Here is a 22,562-nt window from a genome sequence, read left to right on the forward strand (position 1 = left end):
CACAAAGAAAACCTTTGGAGTGGGGGATGGGGCAAGGAGAACAAAGTAAAATGGCCACCCTCATCTGATCAGCCATGGCTGGAGCAGCAAACCAACTATCCCTTGCAAAACCAGGGGGAAGCCAACTTATCAGCAAAACAAGGGGGTGCCTGTGTCAACTCAGGGCAAAGTCCACCCAAACTGAATACAGTCTGAGGAAGCCATGTAAAACACCAGTTACAATGCCACACATCTGTAACCCAAGCCCTCCTACAGGGAAGTGGAAGGCAGAGGCAGGCGAATCACTCCAAACTTCACATTGGTTGCAATCAAAGAGAGATCAAGCCTCAAAACAGAAACAGGTGAGAACCAGATATCTTCAGACCTCCACACACCCGGATATGGCACACACGTGCCCACGAGCACATATACACTCAAAAACACTTTAATATTTTTTTTCCTAAATTTGATTTAAAAATTTAAAGTTGGATTTAAATTTTTTGTAATGGAATTTAAATTGGATTTTTTTTTTAAATCCAAAGATAGGTGCCTGGAAATGTTTGAACATTTCAACATTTTTGGTTATAAATTAGGGCATGCAAGACAAGGTTGAAAAAGTCCAGTAAGTCACAGTGGGTGTGGCCCCAAGACCCATTAGATTCATACTCCCTCAAAATGAAGCAAATAAAAGCCTTGAAAAACAAGCCGGGCCTGGTGGCACACGCCTTTAATCCCAGCACTCGCGAGGCAGAGGCAGGCAGATTTCTGAGTTGAGGCAGCCTGGTCTACAAAGTGAGTTCCAGGACAGCCAGGGCTATACAGAGAAACCCTGTCTCGAAAAACCAAAAAAAAAAAAAAAAATCTTGAAAAACTTAAGTTACTTTTCTGTTGCTGCGATAAACCATGACTAAGGCAACTTATAAAAGAAGTCTGTTCATTGGACTTACAGTTCCAGAAGGTTGACAGCATGGTGGCAGGAACAGCTGTGTCCACTTTGGGAACCACAAACTACGTAGGCAGAGAGAGCAAGCAAGAGGCAGAGAGCAAGCGCTAGGAGAAATGGCTCTGGTCTCAGAGCCCGCCCCCAGTGACTCACCTCTGCCAATAAGGCCATATGGTCTAATCTCTTCTTAGCACAGTGGCTCTCAACCTTCCTAATGCTAATACCCTTTAATACACAGTTCTTTCTGCCGGGCAGTGGTGGCGGATGCCTTCAATCCAAGCACTTGGGAGGCAGAGGCAGGCAAATTTCTGAGTCCGAGGCCAGTCTGGTCTACAGAGTGAGTTCCAGGACAGCCAGGGCTATACAGAGAAACCCGGTCTCAAAAAAACCAAAACCAAAAAAAAAAAAGCAGTTCTTTCTGAAATTATCTTTATTGCTACTTCATTACTGTAATTTTGCTACTGTTATGAATGATATAAACATCTGATATTCAAAAGGGTCATTTGACAACCCCCTCAGGGGTCAAGATCCACAGTTTGAAGCAACTGTCTTAGCAGTGCCAGTAACTGGAGAGTAAGTATTCATACCTCGGAGCCTACGGAGTCCATTCTCATTCAAACTACCACATTTTCAAAGAGAGGTATTCAGGGACCTTAACACATTTCATGCCTTACTGCAAGACCTGTGGCCCTACCTGTACTTGTTCCTTCATATACTGTACTGCTGCTAAAGGAAGCACCAAGATCCATTCATATAATCCTTGAGAGCAGCACAGGCGTGCAGGGCGGGATAAAGCTGAAATCACCTCCACCACCTCCCACCCACCCGCGGGGCTTTGGAGATTGTGTGTCTAGGATTCTCCAGATTAAAAGCCAGCGGTATTTGAGAATGGAAGTGAAATGAATTCTAAAAGCAAGAAAGCAGAAGGAATATCTGCATAAATAGCTCCCAAATTTATCTTCTGCATTGAAATACTTGCATACCGCTGCCAGCACTTGCAAGGCAGGGGCAAATGGATCTCTGAGAGTTCAAGGGTAGCCTGGTCTACAGAGCTAGTCCCAGGACAGCCAAGGCTGCACAGAGAGACTGTATCTGGATAAAACAAAACAAAGACCAGGAACTAAGACAATGGCTAATGGGTAAAGGACTTGCTGTACAAGTGAGAGCCTGAGTTTGTATCCTCACTTAAAATCGGGGCTCAGAGATACACATCTCTAGCCCCAGAACTGGGATGAGGGTGAACAGACCCATCTTCAGTTTGATAGCTAGGCAGCCTGGCTGAATGAGTTAGCTACAGGATGAGTGAGAGAGACTGATGCACCATAACGTGCTACATAAAAGCCGCTTTGAGCAGCTTTAGAGTGTGAATTGTAGTTGCTTGGCTGGGAGTTAGATTTTGTTTGTTTGAATTTTTCTGTTTAGAAGTGATTTGTTTGTTTGTGAGGCAGAGTTCTCCTGTGGCTCCATGCTGGCCTAGAACTTTTCCCATTGCCACTTCCCACGTGCTGGGATTGCCCTGGGCCACCAGAATCTCCAAAATCAACAGTATCTGTTCTATGTGGTGTCCAAATAGAAGCAGACATAAAATAAGCTGGTAGGTAGATGAAACTGTGACCAGAGGCTTATTGGAACCTTGTCTGCACTTCCCTACAACAGGGGCTGGAAGTTTGCTACTTTGGTACCTGCAGTCCCTTAGTAGAGAGTGACTTGCCACGAGCCATGAGATCATGCTGACCAAGCACATGCTTCTCAGGGGGAGCTCACGCTCAGCTCTATTGCTGAGGTCATTGGCCCCGTCTGGTCCACCTCCCACTGAGAACTGGGCTAATAGTCGGCACTGAAAGGTTTCCAACCAAACCTTATTTTCTTGTCCTGTCCAAAATTCATTCCACTCACTACTGCCCTTTCCAGCTCCTGTCTACCTACACACCACTAGGATAACAGTGGAAAGAGTCATTAGGAAAGAATAAGCACGTGACCCAAGGCCTCACACAAACTGCATTGTTAGTTCAGCCTGAACCAAGAGAGTCAACCTTTCAACCTCCGTTGCTGTTTGTGTATGGTGACAGGATTAAACACCACCTTCAACCCCATGCCCCATCCCCCACCCCTCGCCCTTGCTAGGCCAGAACTTTGCTACTTTCCCAGGCCCCTCAGTTTCACTGTGGTACACCCCCAAGGCTTTTAGGCTCCCCAGTGCTTAAGGAAGATGCTTCTGCAATCAGAGATAAAGAGGCCTGTGACAGAGGACAGGACTCGAAGGGCTGATTTTCAGATGTTATCAGCTGTACCTCTGGGTCCTGGAGTGCCTGGGGCGAGCCACAGCACTGCTCTCTTACATTAAAACCTTCAAGAATGCTCTCCCAAACCCAACAGGATTGAGCTTGTCTCTTTAGGCCAGTGGCCCTAAATTAATACACACAGGCTTTTGTAGTGTCACAAATGCACTGTAACCGTAACGTAAAACCTTGTTCCTGATTTTGTTCAAAATTTAGTGAGTTTGAATTTCCAACAGATTATCCTACGGTATCTCATATATTCAGTATCACTCTCCTGGGACTAAATGACTTTTTGTTTTGTTTTGTTTTTTTGGCTCAGATCAAATATGTGGTCATTTCTGTTTTGGACAAAGAAATAGAGAATGGGAAGATGAACAGAAAGTAACACAGGAGCAAAACATAGCAGCGTAGCCCTGGGTGGGGAAAGGAAGTGGAGGCAGATAAGTGAAGCCCTGGGACATACTGGATCCAGGTGGACACGCCTGTCTTCCCATATGCCTTGAGGATTGTCAGGGAATTAGGTCTTGGGCCAGCAAGATGGCTCAGCAAGTAAAGAGCAACTATGAACTCCAGCTCCCAGGCCCCAACATCCTTTGACTTCAGTGCATGCACAAGGACACCTGCACATACACTCACAAACACACTCACTCACACACACATACACTCACAAACACACTCACACTCACACACACAAATAAATTATTAAAAAATTAATGCTGGTCTTTCCCACAGTGAATGTTCTCTCTTGTCACCGTGCCTGTCAACCTGAGCTAGATTCCCCAGGACCCACACGGTGGGAGGAGAGAATCAGCTCCTATAAGTTGTCCTCTGACCTCCACATCTTCAGGACATCACGTGTACACAACACTAATTAAGTAATTAATTTATTAATGTGAAAAATGTTTGACAAATAAACAAAAGGCCTTAGTAGCATTCAGGAGGCTGAGCCAAGAGCATTACAGGTCTGAGGACAGATTAAGACCTTACCTCAAGAGAAAAACATTTTAAAGCCAAGCATCAAGGCTGGAAAGTTGGCTCAGATTTTAAGAGTACTGGCTGCTCTTCCAGAGGACCTGGGTTTGATTCCCAGAACCTACATGGCAGCTCACAGCCATCTATAACGCCAGTTCCAGAAGATTCAATGCCCTCCTTTGGCCTCAGTAGACACCAGGCATGCACATGCTACATATGACATATATGCAATGCAAGCAGAATATCCATACACATCAGAAGGGGAGGAAGACCAAAGAGAGAATTCAAGAGCCTGTACTGTTCTTCTAGAGGACCTGAATTCAGTTCCCAGCCACTTATGTCAGTGACTCTGGCCTCCACAGACACCTGGACTCAGGTACACATACACACCCATATAATAATAATAATAATTATTATTATAATACAGTTGTGGTAGCACATACCTTTAATCCCAGCACTCAAGAGGCAGAGGAAAGTAGATCTCTGCGAGTTTAAGGCCATCCTGGTCTACACAGAGAGTTACAGGCCAGCCTAGGTGATATAACTGACGCCCTGTTTCAAGGTAAAAATTCATGACTCTCAGAGAAACGTACACCTGTGTTGTTGAGTGTGTCTTTCCTTCTTTAGGCTGGAGAGATGGCTCAGGGGGTAAGAGCAGCTGGTGCTCTTGTGGAGCACCTGAGTTCAGTTCCTACTCTCCATATTAAGTGATTAACAACTGCTTTTAACTCCAACTCCAGGGGTAATGGAAGCCTCTGGCCTCCTCTGGTACCAGCAGTCACATGTAGATAAACAGACACATGTAGATAAACAGACACAGACACAAACATAATTTTTTTCAATTAAAAAATTTTATTTTGGACTGATCTTTCTATGTAGCCTTACATGGCCTAGATTCTCTGTACAGAGATCTGTCTGCCTCTGCCTCCAGAGTGCTGAAATTAAAGATGTGTACCAAGGCTGGAGAGATGGCTCAGTGGTTAAGAGCACTTACTGCTCTTCCAAAGGTCCTGAGTTCAAGTGCCAGCAACCATATGGTGGCTCACAACCACCTGTAATGAGATCTCATACCCTCTTCTGGTGCATCTCCAGCCCCCTAACCAACTTTTTTTTTTTTTTTTTTAGTGCCTCTGTGCTTGTCCTTTTTTAAACTCTCTATTAAATATCTTTGGAGCTGCATTGGTGCCTCAGTGATTAAGAGTCCATACTATTCTTTTAGAGACTGCTCAAGGCACCCACACTGATTTACAGGCTGCCTGTTAAATCCAGGCCCAGGGTATCTGACTCCTCTGGCCAGATACCCTGGCCACCTATACTCCAAGGGCACCTATACTCATGTGGCATACACAGATGAACGTGTACACATAAAAAAAATATTACAGTCTTCGAATAATCATTTTCAAGGGTTGGAGAGATGACTCAGCAGTTAAAGTCACTTGCTGTCAGTTATGAGGACCAGTATTCTTTTCCCACCGACCACTTAACAAGCCTGTCATCCTGCAACTAACCGTAAATTCCAGCTCTCAGGGATCTTCTGACTTCTGTGCATGCACAAGGGCACCCGCACACACAGCTGCACATACACTCACACACAAATAAATAATAATTAAAAACTAACTGGATTCTTTCCCAATGTGAATGTTGTCTCTTGAATTGATAGAAGCTCTGTCTTCACTTGGCCACTCTTCTTCTGAGAGCATCCTTTCCCTAATCTTTACTTAGCTATCCATCCAGTTCTCAGATTCAGATCTATCCCCTCTCTGCCAGTGAGCCTCTTAACATGGCCCTTTGCAGGGAAAAGTGTGAGGAGAAAACTTAGGAAATAAGGATTAGCTCCAATATTTCCATCCCAACCAACTAAGTGGCTCTGAATGAAGGCAGCCAACACAGGGGGTGGGGGTGGGGGTCATGAAAGCCAAAGCAAATGGACAACTGGATACATGACAAGACACTGAAGACAATACATCTTGACATGATCAGCGGCAGCCAGCATCCATTTCTCAGCATTATCAGTGAGTCAAATGCAGGCAGATTTTCTTCCTAGCAAATGAGATGATTGGTGAGCACTGGTCTTTTAAAAAGCTGCATAGAATAAAAACTGTAAGTCTGTGCTGGTTCATGGTCAGCTGGCCCCTGGTCACCTGGGAGCTTGTAGCATGGAGCTGATTATAGTGCTAAGTCGGTGAACAGTTGTTGAGTTGATAAATATCCTGTTTGTTTGCTTGGTTTGGTTTTTGTTTTGTTTTTTTTTTTTCCCCAAGAAGGATTCTCTGTGCAGTCCTGGCTGTCCTGGAATTCACCCAATAGACTAGGCTGGCCTCTGACTTAGAGATCTTCTGCCTCTGCCTCCCAGGTGCTGGGACTAAAGGCCTGTGCTGCCGCTGCCACCCAACAGAAATGTCTTATTTGTTAAAATTTTCTTTTGTACTGTTTTGCTTTGCTTTTTCTCTCTACCTTATTTCCCCAGGACTTGGGAGTGAGCCCAGAGCCTCAGCACACTGCCACTGAGCTGTTTCCCCAGCTCCTGCTGTATCGTTTTTATTACATTTATCTCTTCATTCTATGTGAGAGGGTTATGTATGGAGATCAGAAGACAATTTTTTTAATTCTCCTATGTATTACATCCTGACCTCAGTTTTCCCTCCCTCCCCTCCCCCTAATCTCTCCCCAGTTCTTAAGAATTTGTTCTTTCCTTCCACCATGAGGGCCTGGAAATCAAACTTGGGTCATGAGATTTGGCAGCAAGCACCGTGTACCTCCTTATCCATCTCCTCCGTCCTGCTGTAACATTGTTAAAGAAACAACACAAAGCAGTATTGTATGCAGGATGTAACAGTAGGCTCTGAGTCACTCCATGTAGAGCTGCTCCATATTTTCCAGAGAAAAAAGTAGGAAGCAGGGATCCCTTTCAGCTGTTGCTGCATTGTGGCAATAGGAGTGGTACCTTCTGGTGAAGCTGATGGGCATGCAGGGAAGGAGCAGGAAATGGTATGAGGGGAGGCTGAGAAAAGGTGAGCAGGGGTCTCTATGGGGCCTTGCAACCATCCCAGGGTGATGGATGACCTTGGGAGGAACAAATCCAGATCTCATTCACGTCTCTGGAAGAGGCTTTGGGCTACTGTGTTAGGATGAACTGGCTCAGCACCATTAAGGGGTCAGTTTCCAGATGAAAGGCATGGCAAGCAACATGAAAGATGTGAGATGGATAGAATTTGGTCATGAACTTGATATTATGGAACGACAGAGAGTGAGAACATGTAGAATAACCCAGTCAGTGCCACCCACCTAAGGAATGCAGGGAGAGGCTTATTCTGTGTTTTAGGGTTGAACCTAAAATGCCTGTAGATTACACAGGCTGGGGTACACCTTAAGCAGCTAGGTGGTTTACAAGGACTCCTGAGAGTAAGACTAAAATCTAAATAGGGCAGCAGATCACACACTCCTTTGCCCCCAGCACTCAGGAGGCAGAGGCAGAAGGGTCTCTCTGAGTTCAAGGACAGCCTGGTCTACAGAGTGAGTTCCAGGACAGCCAAGGATATGTAGAGAAAATGTCTCCAAAATGGGGAAGGATGGGGGCTAGAGAGGTGGTTCTGCAGTTAAGAGCACTGGCTGAGCCAGGCAGGCGGATTTCTGAGCTCAAGGCCAGCCTGGTCTACAGAGTGAGTTCCAGGACAGCCAGGGCTATACAGAGAAACCCTGTATCAAAAAAAAAAAAAACAAAACAAAACAACACAAACAAACAAAAAAGCACTGCTGGGCATGGTGGCACATGCCTTTAATCCCAACACTTGGGAGGTAGAGGGAGGCGGATTTGTGAGTTCGAGGCCAGCCTGGTCTACCAAGGGAGTTCCAGGACAGCCAGTGCTATACAGAGAAACCCTGTCTCGAAAAACCAAAAACAACAACAACAACAACAAAAAAATGCACAGTATTTGCATATGGCAGCTCACAACTATCTGTAACTCCAGTTCCAGGGAATCCAGCACCCTCACACAGACATACGTACAGGCCAAACACCAATGCACATAAATAAATCGTTTTTAAAAAAGGAAAAAAAAGCAACCAAGAAAGGATGACTTGGCAGTGAGAAAGACCTGGATGACAGACATTACCAGAGCACGGAAAGCCACTAAAGGATAGAACTCTCCCACTAAAGAGTAAGGCAGGACCAGGAGGTTGCTCAGTAGTAAAGTGCTTGTTTGGCATGTGTGAGGCCAGCACAAAAGAATCAAGACAGGCTGAGCAGTGGTGGCGCATGCCTTTAATCTCAGCACTTGGGAGGCAGAGGCAGGTGGATTTCTGAGTTCAAGGCCTGGCCTACAAAGTGAGTTCCAGGACAGCCCGGGCTACACAGAGAAACCCTGTCTCGAAAAACCAAAACCAAAACCCAAAAAAACAAAAATCAAGACAGAGGGAGATTTGTGTATCTCCATTTGGATGTCCTTGTTGGACTGGGGAGTTACAGCATCGATCTTGATGTCATACCCTATAGGGGTTGTTTAAGGATGGGTTAGAGTTAAATATTCCTCCTAATAAATGATAAAATATATCCATAGCAGGAACTGTGTGATAAAGCAGCCTTGGTTAAAAGCTGGGAAATAAAGGTTTCTTTCTGTAAGAAGTCCACAGGAATGTGACTGGATACATTTGGTACATTCTTCCTGAGGCAGAGATCATCAATTCTCCCCGGTAACCATTTTTCTTTTTTTGTAATGAAAGGCTACCTTATTTGTAGCTGAACAAAAAGACTTCAGAAAGAAAAAGAAAAGGCAACATTTGCAAGCCACAGCACCACCACCACCCTGTAGCTACATGTAGCCACATAGCTAAGTTTGGGCCATGGAATAAAAAGGAGCCCAAGGGATGTCCAATCTTCACCCTATAGCCCTTGGAGTATAGGCATGAATGGTCATATTTTGCCTGTTATGTGGATGCTAGGATCCAGCCTCTGGTCTTCATACTTTTATATCTGTTTTGAAAAATATATATTTTATTATATTGTTCATTTGTTTGCCCATGTGGAGGGTGGATTGAGCCGTAGCATGCGTGTAGAGGTCAGAGAAGAATTTATGGGAGTCAGTTCATTCCTACCTTATGGGTCCTGAGTACCGAATTTTGAACATGAAGCTTGGTAGCAGACACCTTTAGCTGATGAGCCATCTTTTTTTTTTTTTTTTTTTTTTTTTTTGGTTTTCGAGACAGGGTTTCTCTGTGTAGCCCTGGCTGTCCTGGAACTCACTCTGGAGACCAACGTGGCCTCGAACTCAGAAATCCGCCTGCCTCTGCCTCCCGAGTGCTGGGATTAAAGGCGTGCGCCACCACGCCCGGCCTGATGAGCCATCTTAGTGGGCCCCAGCAAGCACTCTGAGCCCTAAACCATCTCTCAACCCCTCCCAACCATAGCCTTTTTTGGTGAGTGTATATTTTTGTTTTTATTTGGATTTTTCAAGGCAAGGTTGGTTTCTCTATATAGCCCTGGTTGTCCTGGACCACCTTTAATCCCTTTAATAATAATAATTTAATATAATAATAAATGATCCCGACTTTTTTATTAAAGAGACGCCTTGTGGGATTGATGAAAATCCCAGTTTAGAGCATTTTACCCCTTTTGTGGCATCTAATCTTTCTCTTTCATTACCACTTAAGCCACACGCGGTGAGAATCCCTTCACTCTGGTCACACTGGTTTGCCTAGCACCCTCCCGCACTGCACTTAGCATTTCCCAAACCCAGAAACAGTAGCAGGCAAGAATGCTCTAGCCCTTTAATGTAGCATGCTGGAAAGCAGGCGATGCGGCTGGGTTACGGGCTGGATCGTTAAATGTCTTTACTATGATTAAAATACTACAGTCACTAAAAATAGTCGTAATCATTCACACACACAAAGTGCTTTGTGGCAGGGCCATCCATGTCTCTCGTTCATTTGCTTTTTAAGACAAGTACTCACTTCCGCAGCTCTTGAACTCAGTCCTCCTGCTTCAGCTCCCTTCTCTTGAACTCAGTCCTCCTGCTTCAGCTCCCTTCTCTTGAACTCAGTCCTCCTGCTTCAGCTCCCTTCTCTTGAACTCAGTCCTCCTGCTTCAGCTCCCTTCTCTTGAACTCAGTCCTCCTGCTTCAGCTCCCTTCTCTTGAACTCAGTCCTCCTGCTTCAGCTCCCTTCTCTTGAACTCAGTCCTCCTGCTTCAGCTCCCTTCTCTTGAACTCAGTCCTCCTGCTTCAGCTTCCTTCTCTTGAACTCAGTCCTCCTGCTTCAGCTTCCTTCTCTTGAACTCAGTCCTCCTGCTTCAGCTTCCTTCTCTTGAACTCAGTCCTCCTGCTTCAGCTTCCTTCTCTTGAACTCAGTCCTCCTGCTTCAGCTTCCCTCCAGGCCGGGGTCACCACATCTGGCTTTTCTCTACTCTTAAGATTGCTCAGACTCTTTGTTTATTCTTTTTTCATTTTAAGGTAATGAGTGTATAGTGAACATAAATGTTTACTTAGTAGTTGTTCCACACCAGGGCTACAGATTGAACCCAGGACCTCCTACAGGCTAGCTAGGCACTTGCCCTATCATTGAACTACACACTCAGTCCAAATGAACGTGTGAACACTAATCATTAACAGGAGCTAGGCACGGTGGTACACGCCTGTAACCCGGAATTTAGAAGACAGGGATAAGAAGATCAAGACTTTAGAGCCACCATGAGTTTGAGGCTAGCCTGGTTCTCTGCAACAGCCAAGGCTACACAGAGAAACCCTGTCTTTGGAAGAAAAAAAAAAGTTTGGAGCCAGCCTGTGTTACTATAAGAGAAAATCTGTCTCAAAAACACAAACAAAGCCGGGCGTGGTGGCGCACGCCTTTAATCCCAGCACTTGGGAGGCAGAGGCAGGCAGATTTCTGAGTTCAAGGCCAGCCTGATCTACAAAATGAGTTCCAGGACAGCCAGAGCTACACAGAGAAACCCTGTCTCAAAAAAAAAAAAAAAAAAAAAACACAAACAAAACAAAGCTCCCCAAAGCAGAAATACATTAATATTAAATAATTCTAAATATATATGAACATAAGTTTGTCTATACATTTAAAATACCAATCTTCTACATAAATAAAATGTTAAATTATTCGAACTATAATGTCTGTCCTCACATTGATGAGGCCTAGTACTTAGAAACCTTCCTGTCATTTTGAGCACTATAGTCTAATGGAAAAGTCTCTGACCTTTTTTGATTTGATTTCTTCCACTTATGGCTATGCGCCATCAGACAGGTCAGTGGACTTAATTTATTCTAGAACTGGGGGCAGAATCACTTGTTGACTCTGTGCCCTTCACCACTCTAGACTCTGCAGATAATGAAAGAAAGCTCTAAGGGTGGGATGCTTTAGAGACTTGCAGTTGGGCCCAAAAGATAAACAGTTCTCTGGGCCGGATGCCCACTGTGGAACTCTCCAGTAGATACCACGGAGATTAGTGCAGCTCAGGCTGTTAAAATACTGTACTGTGATTCGGGGAAGGGGAAGGTATTCCAGGCCATCCTACACACTTGTGAGGAGGCAAAGAATGCCTGGGAAACTACCCTTGAAAACCTGGGAAAACTCAGGAAAGAAGAACCCAGGTAGGGTGTCAGATGATGTCAGATATTGCCCGAAAGTGAGAAAAAGTCAAGGGACATTGCTCTGTAGGTCGAATGCTTGCCTCGCAGACGGAGCCCTGGGGGTCATTCTTAAACCTAAAGAAAACCAGGTGTGGTGGCACAAGCCCAGATTCCTAGCACTTGGAGTGAAAAGCAGAACGATCAGAAGTTCAAGGTCATCCTACAACCTTGAGTGGAAAGGAAGGGGAGAAGAGTGTGGTTTGCAAACTAAGTCTGAATGGAAAATGGGGCAGGGAGGATAAGGACTCCACCTAGTTCTAGGAAACTTGCTTGTTGGGCTGCTGCTCAGTGGCTAAGAGCTCCAACTCACAACTATCTGTAACTCCAGTTCCAAGAGGCACACATGTGGGGTATGTGTAGGAAGCAGAGGACACACTCATTAACTCCTGAGTAAATGTGTATTTTGACATGGTCTGGGCTAATAGAGGACTCAGACTAACTGGTCCCTGAGAAATCGGGAAAACCATTACCCACATAGGCCAGGCTCCAGAGAAATGGCCAACTTTTCTCTGGAGTTGGAGTTTGAGTGTTTATGGATCCGGTGTGTGCAAAAACTAGCATCTGTAGCTTCCTCCTCTTGTTTGTTTACAACCTGACTGCTTGCCCACAGAGACCTCCTACTGAGACTAGCTAATCCTCCACACAGCCCCAATCCCCATGCTGTACCTAATAAGCACTCTGAGGTTCCTTGTTGAGGCTGTAGCAGTAACAGAACCCCACCTGAGCCCAGCTTCCCTGGGTCTGGCTTTTCTTCAGCCCCTCACCTCCCTTAGCAGGGTTCCAGGGCCAAAGTCTAGCAGGATGTGGCATACATACATGCAGACAAAAACTTAGACACATGAAAATAAAATAAATCTTTAAAAAAAAAAAACAATGTAAAGACAACCTTGATTCTAAAAGAACAAACAGAAGTCTCAACTTGTAGGGAAAAATATGATCAAAGACTTCAAAGACTCTTTGGTGTAAAGCCAGGAGTGGTGGCTCACGCCTGTGATCATCAGTCCCAGGCACTCGGGAGGAGAAGGTGGGGTTAGCGCCACAAATTTGAGGCCAGCCTGAGCTACAGAATGAGCCCCAGTCTTGAGAAAGCAAATGGTCATGTGCAAGCTGTGCCATATAACACAGGCAAAGAACATGTCACACTGTTCATGGCACACTGTCAGAATGTTATTGAATAACTATAAATTGACAAGGTTTAAAGGATCCAAAGGCAGAAACTCATCATAAAATCTGCCTCCCTGAGTAGCCTGGCCAAAGGCAGATTCAAATTCTTTATTCCAATTTTTTTTTTTTTTCAAGACAGGGTTTCTCTGTGTAGCCCTGGCTGTTCTGGAACTCACTTTATAGACCAGGTTGACCTCAAACACAGAAAAAATCCGCCTGCCTCTGCCTCCCGAGTGCTGGGATTAAAGGTGTGCGCCACCACGCCCGGTTTACAGGTTTACACACGTGGCTTCTTTATTCCAATTTTAACTACTGATATTAACTCTTCATATCGCACTTCATGTAGCATGCAGTCAATATATCTTTCTATATACATACATACATATGTCTGGGATACAGTGTGAAGACAAGACAAGCAGGCTGCAGCAGTGTCCAGAGGACAAGAAGTGGGCTGAGACAGTCAAGCTCCAGGAGAGCACTGGGAGTGGATGGGTTGGTGTCAGGTTTGTGAGCAAAGCTGTAGGAAAGGAAGGCTTTAGGAACAGAAAGCTTCCAGTCAGGTCCAGATACAGAGGCTGGCAAGCAGAGGGGCAGGGCATGGAATAGAATGCATCAACCACAGTAGGGCAGGGCACGGAGGAGCTGAGTCACAGAGTCTGAGATGCATGGCACCAAATACTAGAACTTGAGTTGCAGAAACTTGTGAGCCTGAGCTGCCACTCAGATGCTGAGAATCAGACCTGGGTCCTCCGGAAGAGCAGCAAGGGCTCTAAACTCCGGAACCATCTCTCCCCTGATGCAGTTTTAGTTAGAAAAGCCTGAGGGTGTTTATTTTCATTTATGTGTACGGATGGGTGTCTTGCCTGTGTGAATGTGAGCTGTATGTGTGCCTGATACCCGTGGAGGTCAGAAGAAGGCATGGAATTGGTTTAGAATGAGAGTTATAGATGGTCATGCGCTACCATGTGGAAATGGAGACCTAGGCCCTCTGACAAAAGAGCAGTACTCTCTACTGCCAAACTATTTCAGGAGGATGCTTGAAGGCTGAAAGGGAGGAGCTAATGGAAACAAGGCCAGAAAGAGAGCATGAGGGATGGGGTGCAATTGAAGTGATATATATTTCTTTGTGTGTATGTGTGTCAGACCTGTCACTAGCGACAGGGACACATCTCCTTACGGCATCTACAGCTGCCTGAACTCTTAGAAGCCTCCAGTCAAGCAAACCTGCCTGGGATTTGTGGCATCCATAAAGAGATTAATTTCAGGGTAAGCCAAAAAATGAAGTAAGATTGGATTTATGGGGAAGAAGAGGACTGAGACTGGACAGGACAAGTGTGAGCCTCTCTAAGGGAGGCCTGTAAGTGGCTTTACAATGGGGATATGTATTCTTGAGGCTTTCTGAATTATACCTCTAAAAGTTGCTAAGGGTTCCCCCTTCTCTCTAGCATTGTCTAAAGAATGTAATTTATAACAAAGTTAAAAGCTAGGGAAATTTTCTCAGTAAACAGGTTGTAAAGAGGATTTATGAAGGGTGCTATTTAGGGTTAGGGAAGAGAGGAGAGTGCTTGAAACCGAAGGTTATGTATCATTTTAGCCCGAAGTAAATGCAGCCTAATTATCATCTTTGACGTCCTTGATTGAGGTGTCTCTAGAAACAGCACCATCTGACCCTTTGTGAGAGCAAGGTATTTATTGCCTTTGACACGCCTTTGGGGAGACATAGATGGTCTCTGTGGCTTTGGGTCCTTCTCCCTGGAGTCTGAAGACTCCAGCCTTTCTTCTTGGTAAAGGCAAGTCAGCTTTCAGCCCCACCCTTTCCCAGCCCTTTCTTCCTATATTACCATAATTCCCCCATATTTTTTTTATCCTGTCTCAGATATAATTAGAATCATTTGCTCAGCATGGTGTTAACCCCAGCACACGGGGATCTGAGACTAGAAAATCTGAGTTCAAGACCAACCCACTCATCTTTCAGACCTGTGTCAAGGCTATACCAGATAGTTAAAGTCTCTCTAAAGCATGGTGTTATTCAAGCTGTGTGCCATCACACCTGGCTAAGGACTTCTTACATGCTTGTGAGTGAGTTTGCTTGTCTGTTTACCATAGGTATGCAGTGCCTGCAGACACCAGAAGAGGGTCTTGGCTCCCTCAAAACTTGATTTACTGGACATTCTGAGTGGCCTAAGGCAGGTGGGAGGAACCAAACCCTGGTCCTCAGGGACAGCAGCAAATGCTTAAACTCAGGGCAGTCTCTCCAGCCGGACTGAAAGAGGCATATGTTGATGCTTGGTTACTGTTTCCATTTAAATTAAGAGGAAAAAAAAAAAAAAAAAAACTGCAGGAAAATGCTCGGTGCTACCTGGCCTGATTAGTTAGTAACACAAGGCAGGAATTTCTAGTCTGTGTGTGTGATGGGTGGGGGTAGGGTTTTCGCTCTCAGATGTTAGTGAGAACAAGGTAGCCACCGTGGCTGCCAACCTGTGACTATGCAGTAACCAGCCTTTACTTGAAAACCACACTGCTTGAGCCAGGAAAAGCAAAACAATCAAAAGGCCTCAGGTCCTGATGACAGCTTTCTGTCTGCGTCTTCCCTGGTGAGGCCCCATGTCAGCCTGTGGGAGTTCTCTGGTGAGGGCTACAAAAACATCCAGTTCCGCCCCAGTTCCATGTTCAGACAAAAGTGAAATAGAAAAAAATATTGTGTCTGTGGAGGTCAGAGGACAACTTTTAGAAGTTCTCTCCTTTCATCATGGGTTCTGGAATCAGTGCTAGTACCTTCTCTGGGTTTTACCCACTGAGCCACTGAGCCACAGGCCCCACTAAACAGGGTTTTGCGTATCCCAGGCTGGCCTTGAAATCACTTCCTAGCTGAGGGTGACCTTTGACCTGGGAACTTCCTGCTTCTGCCTTCCTGGTTCTGCTGCTCTTAAGTACCATTTCTGATTCCCACGTGCTGTTTAGAGAGTAACTGACTCTCTTGTTGCAGCAGCTGCTGCTGCTGCTGTTTGAGACAGGTCCCTGTAAACCTGGCTATCTTGGAACTTTAAGACTTGTTCTAGGAAGCCAGACAGGAAATAAGATCTTGAGTTTGTAGATCATCTACAGTTTATGTTACATATTCCTCTTTCTTAAAACAAAACCACATTTTCCCGTTTTCCCCTTTACATCTTTAGGGTTGGGGAAAGGTTTCATTGGGGAAGTGCTGGCCAAACAAGCCTGGAACTAAGTAAAGATGCATGGTAGCATATATCTGTAATGAGTGGTCCTACAGTGAGATGTAAGGCAGGGACAAGGCAGTCCTTGGAAGTTTGTAAGTCACCTTTAATCCCAGCACTCGGGAGGCAAAGGCTAGGCAGATTTCTGAGTTCGAGGCCAGCCTGGTCTACAAAGTGAGTTCTAGGACAGCCAGGGTTATACAGAGAAACCCTGTCTCGAAAAACAAAAAAGACAAACAAACGGGCTGGTGAAATGGCTCAGTGAGTAAGAGCACCCGACTGCTCTTCCGAAGGTCAGGAGTTCAAATCCCAGCAACCACATGGTGGCTCACAACCATCCGTAACGAGATCTGGCTCCCTCTTCTGGAGTGTCTGAAGACAGCTACAGTGTACTTACATATAATAAATAAATAAATAAATAAATAAATAGACAAACAAACAACAACAACAAAAAAAAAACTGGAAGTTTGTAAGCCAACATCTAAAAAGAAAATCAACAACAAAAACTGTTCTTTGGTGATGGGGCTTTGTGTATGTGTGTATGTGTGTATGTGTGTGTGTGTGTGTGTGTGTGTGTGTGTGTATGTGTATATGTGTGTATGTGTGTATGTGTGTGTGTGTGTGTGTGTGTGTGTGTGTGTGTGTGTGTGTGTGTGTGCTGGAGTTTGACAGGTCTACAAATTGGAGGAAAAATTGCTGATTTCTGGTTTAAATATTCAGGTAGCACATCCAGGTAGACATGTTCATAAACCAAGAGATCTAGGCTGAGATATAAATTCTGAGTCATAAGCATTCAGGAGCCAAGGACAGAGGCAGAGGGATGGCTAACAATACACAGGAAGAGAGACGAGGGAAGAGGCACAGCTACAACTAAGAAAGCCTTATCCTGGGGCTGGAGAGGTGGCTCAGCAGGTAAGAGCACTGACTGCTCTTCCGAAGGTCCTGAGTTCAATTCCCAGCAACCACATGGTGGCTCACAACCACCCGTGATGAGATTTGACGCCCTCTTCTGGAGTGTCTGAAGACAGCCACAGTGTACTTACATATAATAATAAATAAATAAATCTTTAAAAAAAAAAAAAAAAAAAAAGAAAGCCTTATCCTTCCCCAGGACCAGAGCGAAGGGCAAAGTCCTGAGCAGGTTGGCTGGGAACATGATGAGAAAGCCAGTTTGGGTACAGTGGCTTAAAAGCTGTGAGAGATATATATGCAGAACCTACTGAAAAACACACAAGCCAGCCCGGGCTTGAAAGGAGCTCCTGACGCCCTGCCTAAGAGCCTAGGCCTGGGAGAGAGCCAGATGTTCCCAGCAGGAGCGGTGGCAAGCAAGCAGTGAGCGCTGGCCTACTGACAAAATATTCCATAAGGTGAGACACAGGCAGGGTAAATCAGAGCTTTCCTTTTTTCAATTTATTTATTTTTGGAGGGAGGGGCAGGGATGGTTCGACACAGGGTTTCTCTGTATATTTAACAAGCCCTGGCTGCCCTGGACTCCAATTGTAGATCAGGCTGGCCCCAACTCACAGAGACCCGCCTGCCTCTGCCTCCTGAGTGCTGGAATTAAAGGTGTGTGCCACCACACTAGACGTCGCCTTGGTGAACCAGAAAGGATGGGGAAATGAGCTTTTAGGCAGTGTTGATTTTTCCTCAGGGCTGAGACCCAGGGCCCCTTACATGATAGCCAGGCACTTCTCATCTGGCCACACTGCACTCTATCCCCCTTGTGGCTCTTTTAGGAATTCTCTTAGCAGTAGCTAAGAACATAAGGCCAGCAAGCCTTTGTGGCTGAATATGGTTATGTGCACCTGTAATCCCAGCTCTTGGGAAGGCTGAGGCAGGAGGATCACCAGCCTGGGCAACAGAGTGGGTTAGGGAGGAATTTGAGACCACAGGTATTTGTTCTTTCCAACTGGCTGAATGAAGGACTGAGAGGAACAAAGTGTCTTGCAGATTTCTACCCCTGGGGACTGGGATCATGCTGTCACTGAAACAAAGAAATAGAATGGCTGGAACTATAGCTTAGTTGGTGGTGTGCTCAAAGCCCTGGGTTCAATGCCTAGCACTGTAATGGTGGCACATACTACACGCTTGCAATCCCAGCAAGGGGGAGGCAGATGCAGGAGGTTCATGAGCCCAAGGCCAGCCTCTGTTGCAGAGTAAATTCAAGACCAACCTGAGACTCAAGAGACCATGCCTAACCCTTTGTTCCCCACCCTCTAAAAAGAAAGAACACTGTGTATTCTTTCTTCTTCTACTGAGGAAGAAAACCTCATAGAGACAAGAAATTTTATTTATCATTTGTTTGTTTGAGACAGAGTTTCTCTTTATGACCCGACTGTCCTCGAACTTGCTCTGTAGACAAGGTTGGCCTCTAACTCAGATCTGCCTGCCTCTGCCTTCAGAGTGCTGGGATTAAAGGCCTGCGGCACCACCCCTCAGTTTATTTATTTTCTTATTTGAGACAAGACATTTGTTATAAAGCTCTAGTTGGCTTCTTCTCCAATACGTAGAGATCTGCCTGTGGGGCATCCCCAGTACTGGAATTAAAGATGTGTGATGTGCGGGGCAGGACAGGGAGTTTTAATCTTTTTTTTTTTTTTTCGAGACAAGGTTTCTCTGTATATCCCTGGCTGTCCTGGAACTCACTTTGTAGACCAGGCTGGCCTCGAACTCAGAAATTCGCCTGCCTCTGCCTCCCGAGTGCTGGGATCAAAGGCGTGTGCCACCACACCGGGCTAGTTTTAATCTTTTATGCTGCTTGTATCCTTGAACCCAAAATTGTGCAGCACTCATTGAAAATCAGTAATTTATTCTGCATTTTTGTTTCTTTGAGGCAGGGATTTGCCTAGGCAGTCCTGGGACTTATGATGAGCCTACCTTAGCCTCTAGAGTACTGGAAATATAAGCTGCTCTAATATCCACTCCTAGACACTGGGTTAACATAATCTATCTTTCTTTCTTTCTTTCTTTCTTTCTTTCTTTCTTTCTTCCTTCTTTCCTTCCTTCCTTCCTTTTTTTCTTTTTTTGATACCTGAGATTCAGCCCAGGGCTGCTTACATGTGCTGGGAGAGTACTCTTCCACTGAGCTAATCTGTAGTCCTGTTTGAGTGTGGGTTTGTTTTTTTTTTTTTTAAGATTTATTTACTTTATTTATATGAGTACACTGTTGCTGTCTTCAGAAGAGGGCATAAGATCCCATTACAGATGGTTGTGAGCCACCATGTGGTTGCTGGGAATTGAATGCAGGACCTCTGGAAAAGCAGACAGTGCTCTTAACCACTGAGCCATCTCCCCAGCCCCTGTTTGAGTGTTTTACATATTTAAATTACTCAGGCTGGCCTTGAATTTAGGATCTGACTGACTCAGCCTCCCTCATGGAGACCATCAGACCTGGTCAGTGAAATACTGCTTTTGCATTAAATTACTGAAGAGATCATTATTGACCTAACCAGTAAGTAAATGTCCAAGAAGAATGTGTGGAGCCAGGTGCAGAAAGTCAAATACTGTGGGGGATATGAAGAATTTAAGACAACTTTCAGGTTACACTGAAACACCTGACAGAAAAAAAAAAACCACATTGGGCAGTAGGCAACTGGAAGAAATTTTTATCTACTGGTCTCAGGAGAGAGGAATTCTTACATGCAGCTTCAGTACTGCCAAGAGCCACCTTGGGAAGTGACAAAAGCAGGAGGACTCAGAGCTTGCACGCAAATAGAGTCTGAAAACCCGAGGGAGGACCAAATGAGTTTCCCAACACAGTGCTCCAGGCAAAGCCACCACCATTAGATCATCAGACTTGCAGGAGACCTGGGAACTAGAGGGGATGGGGAGGGGCTTCGGATGCTCACCTGGGATCCCAGCTGTCCCTCCAGCTGTTTGTACCAATCGAAATCCTGCACTAATTGCACAGGGCCTGGGGGAGGGGCTCTCTGGGGAGGTGGTGTATATAGGCCAAGTAAGGTTAACAGGAGACTTCCTTATAGGGAAGAGGAAGGCATTCATTCTTTGAGGCAAAGGCTTTTTTCTTTGTCATCACCCATACTCCTGTGAGCAGCTCCTCACCCAGGTTCTGTGTGTAAGCCCAATAAACGCATGAGGTTCCCCAGGCTGAATGTTGTTAGAATCATACTAGCTGCTGCTGAAAAGTTTGAAAGTCAAACCAAGCCAAAGCTTACTCGTAGAGGCTAATTTTAGCAGAATGTAAAAGAAAATTCCCCAAGGTGGGCAATCTGTGCATCTCAGCTGCTGCCCAGAGGAGGTGAATAGAGAAGGGGGAAGCCATGTTGTTTGCCTCAAGCCTTCACGGAAGAACAGACAAAGCACAAGAAGGGGAGGGAGTGTGGACCTAGTCAGCCTCAGAAAGAAGAAAGAGACTTAGCTGCGTCCTGAGCCTGGACTCCGAAGCTGAAGAGCTGCAGTCTCTCGTGGAGGCTGCTAAGGACTACACTGAGTAGAGCTGGACTCCAGGGAAGGAAACGTGCGTTATCTCATTAAAGAGTCTGCCTATCGCTTCAGGGAGCCCCTGTCCTAGGTAGGGGGAGCCCCTCCGCCTCTCCCTGCTCTGCTAACTTCTAAGGTGTGTCTCCATCTAGAGGTAGATTCCATTCATTCCCCTGTGTGGGAGTCATTTAGGATGAAGTTGAGAAGATAGAATCTATTTTCACCAGTGCAAATCAAGAGGTCCAGTTCCAAAGCCATTCACAGAAGGAATGTGAGCCCCAACCCTCCAGGTATTCCAGTGCAGAGAACCAAGGATGTTTCTGGAACCATTGCCTTTGGGGTCTCTGCCCTAAGCAGCCTTTCTACCCTCTGTTCCAATCAACTGGGACCTTACAAGGAGGGAGTAAACCATTGTTTACCCGATCCCAAAGGAAATCTCAAAGCCATCAGCAGAAGGAAGAGGAATAAGACCAGGTGAGGTGACTACAAGGAATAAGACCAAGGAATGTTCTAGAATACACGACTTAAGCAATGTTTGTACAATTCCACTTTAGCCTAAACAAAGAGGCCAGGGAATTTTTGGCAGCTGAACCTGAGACTGGATCCTCATAGATACTGACAAAAAGTTATCACAAAATCTGACATTATAGCACTGATGTAACCTGGGGATGAAACATTTGCTAGTTTATTTTATTGTTGTGGTTATTATTTATTTTAGACTGGGTCATTTTGTAGCCCTGGCTGGCCTGGGACTCACAAAGATTCACCTGTTTCTAGCGAAGATTAAAGGCATGTGCCACCACACCCAGCTATAACTTATTTTAATTCTGTAGCTACTATAAAAGCATATAGGCGCCGGGCGTGGTGGCGCACACCTTTAATCCCAGCACTCGGGAGGCAGAGACAGGTGGATTTCTGAGTGCGAGGCCAGCCTGGTCTACAGAGTGAGTTCCAGGACTGCCAGAACTATACAGAGAAACCCTGTCTGGAAAAACCAAAAAAAAAAAAAAAAAAAAAAAAAAAAGTATATAGGCGTTTCTTCATCTTAAATTGTATATTCCAATGGTCTTTGGTTTTGGAGGCAGGGTTTCTCTGTGAAGCCCTGGCCATCCTGGAACTCACTCTTTAGACCAGGCTGGCCTCAAACTCAGAGATTCACTTGTCTCTGCCTCCTGAGTGCTGGGATTAAAGGCGTGCACCCCACTGCCTAGCTAGTATTTTGACTTTACATTAAAATCTGACTGCTGGCCAAAGGACACTTAGCTGTTCTGGTGTGGGTGAGGGCTGAACCCAAGACCTTGTACTTGCTAGCCAAGGGGCCTTCTGCTAACTGTATTTCCAACTCCTTTCTTTTCTTTTTCTATTCTCTCTCTCTCTCTCTCTCTCTCTCTCCCTCTCTCTCTCGGTGGCCTCACTAAATTGCCAGTCACACCTTGAAATTTTTTTTTTAAAGTGAAGACATAATGGCTCCTATATATGGTGGAGGAGAAGGTTTATTGTAGACATGAGAAAGCAGCCAGAGGCAGCTGGTGGGAGGGGGGATGGGAGCGTGAAAGGGAGGAAGCCCGAACCAAGAGAGCAACACCAGGAGAACCAGAGTTCAAAGGAGAATCCTCGGACCAAGAGAGATCCAGGAGCGGAACCAGCTAGAAGCCAAGAGGGCAAGAGGCCAAGAAACCAAGTAGCCAAAATGACTGAGGTTATATAGAGAAGCGAGGTGTGTGTGTGTGTGTGTGTGTGTGTGTGTGTGTGTGAAGCTCAGGAGCTGGAAAGACTCAGTGAGTAGGGGACTAGGTGAGAGGTGCTCAGGAGTGATGACATGGAACAGGTATCAGACGCTGAGAGAGAGAGACAGACAGACACACACACACACACACACACACACACACACACACACACACACACAGGCTGCCAACTTTAGCTCTGGTTTGTTAAATAGGCA

The 22,562-nt window shown here is 45.5% G+C and overlaps 2 protein-coding genes across 2 annotated transcripts in view; one reads left to right on the top strand and one right to left on the bottom strand.

Annotated features, from left to right (window-relative positions):
- Trip12 (thyroid hormone receptor interactor 12) overlaps window positions 1-1,008 on the bottom strand; it is a 128,816-nt gene extending 127,808 nt beyond the window's left edge. The window contains exon 1 of the mRNA XM_011238656.3: window positions 927-1,008. The gene's annotated coding sequence lies outside the window, so the exon portion shown is untranslated. The remainder of the gene's footprint in view (window positions 1-926) is intronic.
- Fbxo36 (F-box protein 36) overlaps window positions 1-22,562 on the top strand; it is a 60,647-nt gene that overhangs the window by 9,156 nt on the left and 28,929 nt on the right. The window lies entirely within an intron of this gene.

This window comes from Mus musculus, chromosome 1 (assembly GCF_000001635.26).
Source record: "Mus musculus strain C57BL/6J chromosome 1, GRCm38.p6 C57BL/6J".
Taxonomy (NCBI): domain Eukaryota; kingdom Metazoa; phylum Chordata; class Mammalia; order Rodentia; family Muridae; genus Mus; species Mus musculus.